This window comes from Triturus cristatus, chromosome 3_2 (genome assembly GCF_964204655.1).
Source record: "Triturus cristatus chromosome 3_2, aTriCri1.1, whole genome shotgun sequence".
Lineage (NCBI taxonomy): Eukaryota > Metazoa > Chordata > Amphibia > Caudata > Salamandridae > Triturus > Triturus cristatus.
The window spans coordinates 362,709,757-362,720,248 of NC_140584.1; positions in this window are offsets into that span (position 1 = coordinate 362,709,757).

Here is a 10,492-nt window from a genome sequence, read left to right on the forward strand (position 1 = left end):
TTTAAGGTTTGCAAGGGATTCTGGGACATAGAACATGAAGAGAGACACAGAAGTGACCCCATACTGGATTTCACTTGGAGGCTCATTAGTATGTCGTAACGTTCGACACCGCCGAGCCTGCAGTGGCGACCACCACCACATCGTAACAACTTAAACCAACCGTCATATTACAATGGCGGGGGTTCCCAGCGGATGCAAAGTGCGTCTGCCGCTTTTGCGCCGTCAGGCAATCATTCCAAATGCCAACTGGGCATAATTGGCCCATAATATGTTGGAGGTGCCTAGCAGGCACCACCATCCATATTAGGATGGTGTAATTAGAAGACCTATCCATGGCGGCTTCACCACCATGAAAAGGCTGGCGGGAATTGCTTTGGGGGTCTAGGGGTTAGAGGGGTGGGGGGCTGCACTTGGGGGCTACCTATGGTACCACCCTCATTGTCAACTACAAGGTGGCAGGCACAAAGAGGTGCATGCTACGTTGTGCATGGCAATGCAAGACATGCCACTTTGGCTTTGCAGCGGGTGCTGCTTACAGGAGATGTGCAAAACACACTGCTTGTAAAAGCTATATTTTGTTTAAGAAATATTTGGCTTTCTTTTGTACCTATATTTATCTGTTTATATTTACCAAATGAATTGCGATAAACACAGTACACAATGAAACAAGTAGAAGACGCAGCTCAGTTTTTGGATCTGTGTTCCGCGGGTTCTTGGTGAACCTATAAGTCCTACATATCCCAAAAAAAGAAGGGTTAGGCGGATTCAAATATTTAGACAAATGTCCCCATTACTTAATTCATAATTTTGTCTACTTTTCAGAAATGTCTAGTTTTCGGGGCTCCATTTTTGTTTTGAAAACCCATTCCTACCACAGAAAGATTTAAAAACTTCAAAGAAAATTTAAATTACTGTCAAAAGTTTACTTGCCCCTGAAATCAGAGATGATGAAGATTTTATCACCACAAGCACATTGTTGATGCCATTTACAGGAAACACAGCAGACCCTTTCGAATGTAGATATTTTTCATTTAAAAAGGCAAAAAATTAAAATATTTAGAAAATGTATGGGTACCTTCCAGGGGAATTAAAAAACCCTGCGTACCTTTCCAATACTGCGGTTGTTGGGAAAAAGTGGAAAAAATTAACATTGATACCTTATGTGGACAAAAAGTTACAAGGGCCTAAGTGCGAAATAACACAAAAATAAAAAAAAGAAGGATGAGCACAGGGTGGTGGGGAAAGGCACTATTATATTTATGTATAAATATATACATATTTGTAGAAAAAATTATGGCATTACTCATTCACGAATAAACTCCTTTTTTCAAAATCTAAAAATACTTTAAATAACAAAAATTTCGGAAAAATAAAGATGTTCAAATGCCTGATGCATATGCTACATATGAAAATATATTCAAAAGTATTGCCTAAAAAAGGAAAGGTTTTCAGTCAGGTAGGTAAAATAGCTGCAGCGCTTTAGGGGAGGCATAGACTTATGGCCAGGCACCAACAAGCAAAAGACGTAGGGGGAGCACATACCGATGGGGGAGCAGAGCTCGATAGCTTTATGCTATATTTGTAAGCTCCCCTCTGACGTAGGGGGAGCAAATCCCGATGGGGGAGCACTCCTCCTTAGAACACCGGCACCATGCAGTATGCTATTTTTTATTTTTTTGTAGTTTTATATAGCGCAAACTTGTCCAGAGGGCATCGGAGCGTTTTACAAAAAAAACAGAAGTTACACGTTTGTAGTCACAGGGAGAATTCATATTTTCTCAGAATCACGGGCAGTTCAGCTGAGGCCAGGAATTGGACCTGCCTCCCCAGGTTCAAGTCGACAGTCCTAGCCGCCTGGATACATCTCCCCTAATGCTAACCTCTAGTGGCTAACTAGTGCCAATGGCGTAACGAAACTTGAGGGTCCCCTCTGCAAGGTGCAAGGAGGGGTCACTCACTCTGGATTTGGTCAGGAGCTTTCAGGCCAGAGTACTGTGCTGAGGTGGCCCCCTGGGGGGCTGTAGGGGCCTCTGTTACGCCACTGCCAAGTGCACAAACCTGTCTGGCGATAGCTTTCATGAGGTAACAGTGTGCTCATTTGTGAATTATTTTGCAGATACAATCAGATGTAAACATCACTGTACTAAAGAAGGGCTGCATAAGGAATGTTGAAGAGAGAGAGAGAACATAGGATAACTTTATAAACGGCAAAGTATCACTTGAGAGGGTGATAATATGGCACAGTTTTTAGGGTAGGGTTTTACCCTCCTCAACCACGGACACCTTCCTGCACAAATAGAATCCATAAAGGCATTTTCTTCCTTTTAGTGTGCTGTAGAATGCAGCACGCGTGGAAAGAGGAAATAATGAGTAGCAATAAAAATATTTATACTCATTATGCCTCACTTAGGATGGCATACCATCTTGAGACAATCCCAAGTTTACTGACCTTAGTAAATTTAGGACTGCATCAAAACCCATGGGTGGATGCGTGGGGATGCCCATGCTCCACCCATGGAACACATTTTCAGTGCAGAGTAATGCAAAGCAGTGAGTTGCACTGCCTTGCGTTACTGTGGATTTACTAACCCACACAGAGACACGCAAGGTGGCTTTGTGAGGCTTTATAAATCCCACTTAAGGGCTTGCGTTGCCTTGCATCACCTTGCATAACACAATGGCAATTTAAGGGTTTTGCAAATCTGCCCTTCAGTGTTCAAGATGGAGATCAGGCTTATGACCATCAGCCATATTCAAAGCCCAGTTGTGCCATCAGGACCATAGGGCCTGGCCTGGAAGAGTACGGAAAAAAATGCACTTTGAGAAAAGCCTGGAATATGTCTACATCAAATGGGCAGATGGATATGCTGCCACACTTAAAATCAAACAAACCCCAGGATTTATGGAAAGTGGCACATTAATACAAATCTCTGGATATTGGAGTTTTGGTAAAATACAATGGCCAAATATTGTGGTGTTTTGCCCAAAAATACCCCAGGTAAGGAATCAGGGATCTCTGGTGTGGCGAAAGCTCTATGGGCCTAATTCAAGTAATGATAGCTAAACCTTTGTTGTTGTTTGCTATACCAAGTCTGAAACACTCGATTAACTCATAGCTATTGCAAATCTAGCAATTCCTGGTAGAGACAACATGATGTTTCCATTACGGACTATGAATATGGTCTTTCAGATACTGACGTACCATTGGGGAGTGAGAGCAGCTGTTTTTAAATGTATTTATTTAGGTGTTTTATTCAGAACTTCATAATACTTTTTCCTCCACAGAACGCTTCATTGAAACATGCATGTTGCACAGAGGTAAGCTTGCATATCCAATTACATGTAATGTTTGTCTCATCAGCTGAAGAATATATCATCAGTAGTCTTCCGACTAATTTGTCCCAGCCAACCACTACAGGGGCGGATCCCAGATCCTTTAGGAAGTGATCACATGGACTTGTCAGACTGTGTTTGTGGGGTGGGGGGAGGCACGGGGAAGCGCAGGCTACTGAGACTCAGTCATGGGGCTGGGGTTATTTTCTCTGATGTCGGGAGTCCATCCTACAATATCTTTTCAAACTGGGTAAATTAAAACTCTTTCAACACTTGACTCTCAGTGGTAGAAATGGCAAGCAGTCGCAGGCTTCACAGGGACGTGCAAAACTCAGCACTCAATAATCACCGAGCAGCTAAATAACACAATTTCCAACCCAATCCAACACAGTTCTTAATTTTGATAATAGAAACTTATGTTAATGTATACACTTAAAATGTAATTCTTCACATCACATAAAGCAGGCACATTTCTTAAACATGATTTTGGGCTACTGCACCTTATATTCTGCCCTACCTCACTAAAGTCTAGGTAAATCTTCACACTGCAAATTAGTTTCTCTTAGGCAAGTATCAATGCTCAGGAGCTGATTTTACTTAAGTTCAGTTTTTAGCATTCAACACCTTTAGCAAGTCTTAGGTTTTAAAGTCTCACCACAATGCAAGTCTCAGAGGTTGATTTCACATGGCAGGGGCCTGTAGCACTTGGTTAGTTCCTCTGCTGCTTCCAAGCTGGCCCACAATCCGAGAAGAACCACAGCAGAGCAAAAGTGAGTGCTGACATATGAGGTCCTCATGGGATGGTGTCAACTCTGGTGAGCAGAGGACTCTTAACAGGATCATCAGTGAGTTGTAGGCAACATGTTACCAAGGTCAGAGCAGCATAAGGTGGGTCACCTCTGAAGTCATGGGCACAGTTGCACAGCACTGCTTGGACTCATTCACTTGAACAGCTGTGGCCAAGGTCCGCTTTGGCACAAACCTCTGAATGGCATCTTACTCCACCTTGGGCACAAAAATTCTTGGTGGTAGCATGCTCCTCCTCAGCACAGAACCTCTTGACGGTGGCACGCTCGGCCTCGGACACAAGCATCTTGGGGCCAGTGGTGATGGTTACTGTCCGAAATTGTATCAGAAACCATCCACATGGAAAGTCTCCAGCCCACAAGCCCCAGGGTATGTAGAATAACCTCCTCAGACTTCCTTTAGCAGTGACCCACCACAGAAGCAGGGATTAAGCTGCTCTGGCACTTGAGGACAGTCACACCTCTGCAGGAATGGGCAGGTTCCTTCCATTTCTCAGTAGAGGTTGGCTTCAAGTCTGAGGATCAGACCCTTCCAGCAAGGTGAGCATGCATGTGATGTCCCATCACCTCTGAGAAGCCGCTGTCAGGCAGACGCCAGCTCTGGTTGTACCCCAATCCCCTGAGTATTCTGCAAAGCATTCCCTTCCTTAGGTGAAGAGAACTTTCAACTGGACAATAAGTGGGTCATTTTGCCCCCACTTTTCTACAGGTTTATACGTGGGATTCTCTGTCTGCACTTTCAGACTAGTTTGGGTCAGACCTCTCTTCATCTGTCCTCTTCAGGCTGTTCACCAAACACAACACCTGTGCAGCATGATACTCCTCACACCAGTGTTATCTCCAGAGCGGAGTACCCACAACAGAGGCACAAAGAGGTTTGAGCTTTCTGCATGTAACTCATCATCAGCCCCACGGACAGTAATCAGGAAAGAGACAAAAAGCTGGAATAATCTAAAGGACCCTCCTCACCTTGAACAACAGAAGTAACAGTTCCATCTTTCACCACCACCATCTACCAATGTTAGTGCTCAGGCAACCCAAGCAGCATCTCCTCTCAGTAAAAGGATCTAATCAAATTCCTAAAGAAGTCCTGTCTCCACTTTCCCCACTTCTGTGTCTGGGCCTTCAGCTTCAGGAATGTTAGCAAAACACTGCCACTGTCTGAGAAAACAACCTCACCTCCACCTCAGAGACGTTTTAAGGCTTGGGCAATTGCAATGTGGAACCGGGTCCAGGGCCCCACCTTCCAAAGGGGCCCCTTGTTATTTAGTCAAGATGGGGCCCCTTGCTAATTGATCCGAATATTCAGGCTTTAATAACTAGTTATACCTCTTTTGTTCATAGAATGTTTTCAAGTTTACCACAGCCTCATACAGGGCTGCCTCGTGGTCCACCTCCATGCCTATCTGTGTGATGTATGTGGATCCAGGCAGTCCGAAGGAAACTCAAGGGAGGAAGGGATGTTAAAGGGGACAAGTGCTGATTTTACATGAGCAATTGCCTATCATTTGTCTTTTTTTCTTTTACTATTGTTTAAATTTTAAGGTATGATCAATGAGTGTTTTATGGGAAAATGGATCATAATTCCAAACTTGCTGGGAACAGGAGCCCAAAATAGGTTTGGCCCAGGGCCCCCAAAATACTTAAAATGTCCCTGCTCCACCTTCTGAAACAGGAATAAGTCACAGGCTTCCAAAATTGAACCCAGTGGAACCCATTACTCTGGCTCACTCACAAGCACACTGTATGCACCACACATACCAGAAAACTCTTTAGTTCCACCCTGCAGCTGAAAGTCCATTTGCAGCAGAACGCTGAAGCAGTGGCGGCTTCTCCACCAAGGCGGAGGAGCGTTGCCCCACTGCTGTGCAGCAATGAAGTAAAGGAAACATAAAATGATGATAACTTGCATTATTATTTTTTTATGTTTCCTTCTGCTGCAGCCTTGCATTTGTGGAGTGGCTGCTCCGATGACAGAGGAGCAGGGGAGGAGTGGTTTGCCCTCTTCTAAGTGCACATGACTGTTTGTCCGGCCTTGCATCTTCTCCATGCAGGCTGCATTACAGCCTGCGCGGAGAACATGCCCAGGACCCAGTGGTCGAAGTGGGGAAAAAAAAGTAGGGGAACTGTGGGCGGAGAATCAGAGGGCGGGATTAACCTGAGGATTGGATCAGTGGGCGGAGTTAGAGGTGTGGCCAGGATTGGCAAAACATCCCAATCTTTAGTATTTGTTTGGTATTTCACTGACCAGTTACAGCTTATTATGTTATGTAATTCAACCAATGGATACACATGATTATTTAACGATTAATATGAGTTATTGACCTTAAAATAAATTCACAAAGTGGGATATGTTTCTAATCACAGAATGTCCCAAATATGTTTAAAAGTGGAAGCACAAGCCATTTGTTTCCGAGCCATGGATTTTCGGCCGTCAGCAATATACACAGAGACACTCAATTTTACGTGTGTAAATCACTATATGGGAAATGTTACATAAGACAAAGGACTACAAGGTGTAGGAGTCACATGACAACCATATTAGTAGGCAGTATAGTTTAATAGTGATTGATCTGGAAAAATACAAACTCAGAATTTAAAACTTAATACCATGTTTGGTGGTTCACTTTAATAATCATTATTGATTTCTATCCAAATGAACACTTTTTGCAACATTAGGATAATCAAAGGATTAGGGAAAAAACCATAACGCTCTAGTTTATACCTTGCAGTTTGTATGCAGCTCTTAGATGAAAGTTAATAGCTCACTGTTCTTTGTTAGGATTTTAACTTATAAACTGCATGTATGCAAAAGGATCTCACTGACAAAAGCAATAACCCACTGACCTATTTACAATATGTGCACTTTGTGATGGGCTTGGTACATGTTCTTAGCAGCAGGCACATTAAGCCTATCTTTCCATGAGTTAAACCTTCCACTAGACAAAACTCTGATCTCGCTCTAGGAAGACGTTTATTCACCAGACTTATGACATTTTTATTATTGCTGTAGGCCAGGAAGGAGGCAGCAAGTGCTTTTAAACCCATAATATACAACGCCCCCACTCAAATTCAGTCACACCCGTCACCCTGCCCTAGAGTCAGCTCTTCTCAGGGGTCCTGTGACCTCAGTGACAGAGTCACTGTTGCTCTAGGGTCTGCTACTTCATAGGCCTGCCTGCAAGACTGGAGGTGAACTTCAGCATAGATTGTGGTGGGCAAGCCTTCAAGGTGAACCCACACTTACCACTGCTACGGTCCACCTGCTGGTGTTAAGACACCAGGGCTTTTCCGGTTTTGCGGGGCCTTCTAAGGTCTAGCATGGGAATGTGCTCCCTCAGGAGAATGGTCTGGGGGACTGGTCATAAAGGCTGAACCTGGTTCCCCAGTTCTAAATTCGGCAGCTCTGCCCCCAGTGCGACATCTGCTCCCTCACTGAACACCATACCGCCCCACTGAGAGAAATTCACACTGCCTTCAACTACAATCCAATTTGACTTGCTATAAACAACTGGATGCGACTCAATTCAAATTACGCACTAGGCAAGAGCAATATGCTGCCTAAAGGAAAAAGTAACAACATCCTGGAAAAAGCAAACACTCATAGGAATGAAAGATTAAATAAAGCATGTGAAATGTAAGCAGAAACAACATGTTGAACTTAACGCTTTTACACTCACTATTCAGAAATCAGTGAGTGCTTCTGCCAGAAAACTACAAGGCCCAGAAAGGACCCATTTCAATGTCCACTGCTTATATGCTTACAAAACGTAAGCAGTATGGTTCAAAAAGACCACATTCGTGAACATAAAGCCGCCCTACACATTTTGTTTTCCAATCCACCCATCAACCAGGTATTGCAGTAACTCCAGGTTTGGCGCACTTCCCAACCGGGGACAAAACAGCGTTTTACTGGCAAACTCAGTAAAGTGACGCTAATGTTTTTGGGGTTTGAATAAAACCAATCTGGGCACTTTAAGAACACTCCATCTTGCTTTATTTAGTTATTGATTTTTCATATTTTGAACCTTTTATTTCCGTGGCTGCACTTTGGAATAGAAAAATGGCAAAACGGCATTTCCAACAAAAGTGGTTTTCTTTCTTGCATCCATTTCACAGGGGAACAAATGAACGACAGGAAGAAAGAGAGGGTGAGAACCATATCTTGAGTCACGGTTTTCGGTAAGTGAGGAGGAGCTAGACAGAGAGAGGGAATAAGAGTAAGAAAGGGGGAGGGGGGGTAGCTGCCAACGCAGAGCAGAAGCGGACACCTTCCATGTCTTGTCTGGGCAGGAAGCAAGAGACGGAGATCTTTTCCTTCCCTGCTCCCCGCCCGTCCCCGAACAGCCACTAATGCCGAGCCTTCTCTAAGGCCGTGGATATTTCTTACGTCCCGGGACGCATGTTCAAAATAAAAAAGTAGGGGAACGGAATCTATAGAATTAAAGAAGTAGGGGCACGCCGTGCCCTGCCGTTCCCGCACACTTCGACCACTGCCTGGACCCCATTCCCTGGCTGAGCGCTGATCCATGGTGGTTAGACCAATCACAACGCTGCATTGCAGCATTGTGATTGGCTATCGGGAGGCTGGGAGCCGGGTGCTTCCTGCATCCTACTGCTGGACCAGAGTCAGGAAGAAGAGGATGGAGGAGAGGCGGCTGCCGGCTGGCAGTCACAGGTAAGTGTTTTCAAAAAAACGTATTTCATCTCCGCCCTCGTCTCACCACCTGGGTCCGGTAGCAGCCGCTACTGCTCTGAAGTCTTCCATGGATCCGTTCTAGCCAGGCAAAATTGTAATTGCTGAAATGAACTTTAAATATCTAACACAACACTGTCTCAGATACTATTTGCTACCTTTACATTCTTATATATAATTTGATATATATTCACTACTGCGTGCCTATTTGAGATGCTCACAAAACGAAAATAGAAAACGTTTATTAACTGTCGTATGATTTTTTTACGTCATCGCTGTAATAGAATATTCGCATCAGTTCAATGAAGCTATAGCCATAATATCCGATTAAAACCGAGAGTAGCTCTGTGGTTTCATACAAGTGCTATAAAAACATAGCTAGTGAAACTAAAGCAGGCTGGCACACTCATAACGAGTGCCGGCCCAAGTGATAAGCAGAGTTTGAATTCACATGCTGGCACGCATAGTTCTGTGCACGTGGCTTTGTAAAGCAGGTCTATACACCAACTGCCTAGAAAAACAAAGAGGGCATCGCGAGATTTCCAGCCGTTCCCTGAAATTAAGCCAACAAGACCAAAATCCGGCATCCATCACAAGAGCACCAAGAAAGTCTTGCAACTGCTGAACTGCTGCTGGAACATGGAGTCATGGAGGGGGGCGGGTCCATGCTCAGTCATTGAACATAGTGGAGCGATGTTTGCTTGAGGCGAAGCGACCTTCTCCTGCAAACGGATGGGGGCAGCACTTTTTTTTATCGAAGTGCGCCATCTCCACAAGAATGAAACCTGCCTTTTTCATGGACGCGCGGCCACCAATAAAAATATGAGGAATTTTATTTTTATTATCGTGAGTACTGGCCTGCTCCACAACAGTGTATATTTCCTTTTCTTTATTTGTGCAATCGCTGCTGGTAGCAGAACACATGCAGGAGGCGGTTTCTTTCTTTTAAATCTACCGGCTGCTTAGAAGCAGGTACAGAAGCCTGTGGGCCTCCTCTGATATTATTTACTTTCACCCACAAAAATACATGAAAGGTACACAGGTCTGAAGCCCAGCCTGCGCCTGGTGTCAGGGAAGCAGGTCACACGATCTTCGTGTTTATTTTATTATTAATAACAACTTGTGACAAAAGGCGCCAGAAGCATGTTCTGTTCTCTCCAAGGAAGGGACTGTAGAGAAAAAGCGCTGGATATTTTCGCCCCGGATTAGAAAAAAATCAAAATAATGGCATTGGTAAGCCAACAAATTCTCATGGAAACTACTTTATCATGTCGCTGGATACCTTGGGGCGCCTCTTTTCATACTTATGAAAAATGGTGTGAACGTGGATTTTGGCGCCTCAGTCTGGACTGCTGCAAATGCTTTTAGTACATTGTCTGTTTTGCATAAATACAAATGTAATTAATTTTCTTAGCCATCAGTTCGGTAATGATGAAATGGTGAGGTGTTGGGAACCCTCCCCAGAGAAAGTGCAGAAAGTCTTAGAAGAGACGCATAGTACTTTCCCAGAGATAAATTACATTTGCAGTTTCTAGCACAGTCGGTTGTTTTAGTGTATTACTTGTGCCTCTAATGAAGGAATGACAACATAAAAAACGAATTCCAGTTGTGTGACTGGATATGCCAAATAATAAATAATGAATTTCATGAAAATTCA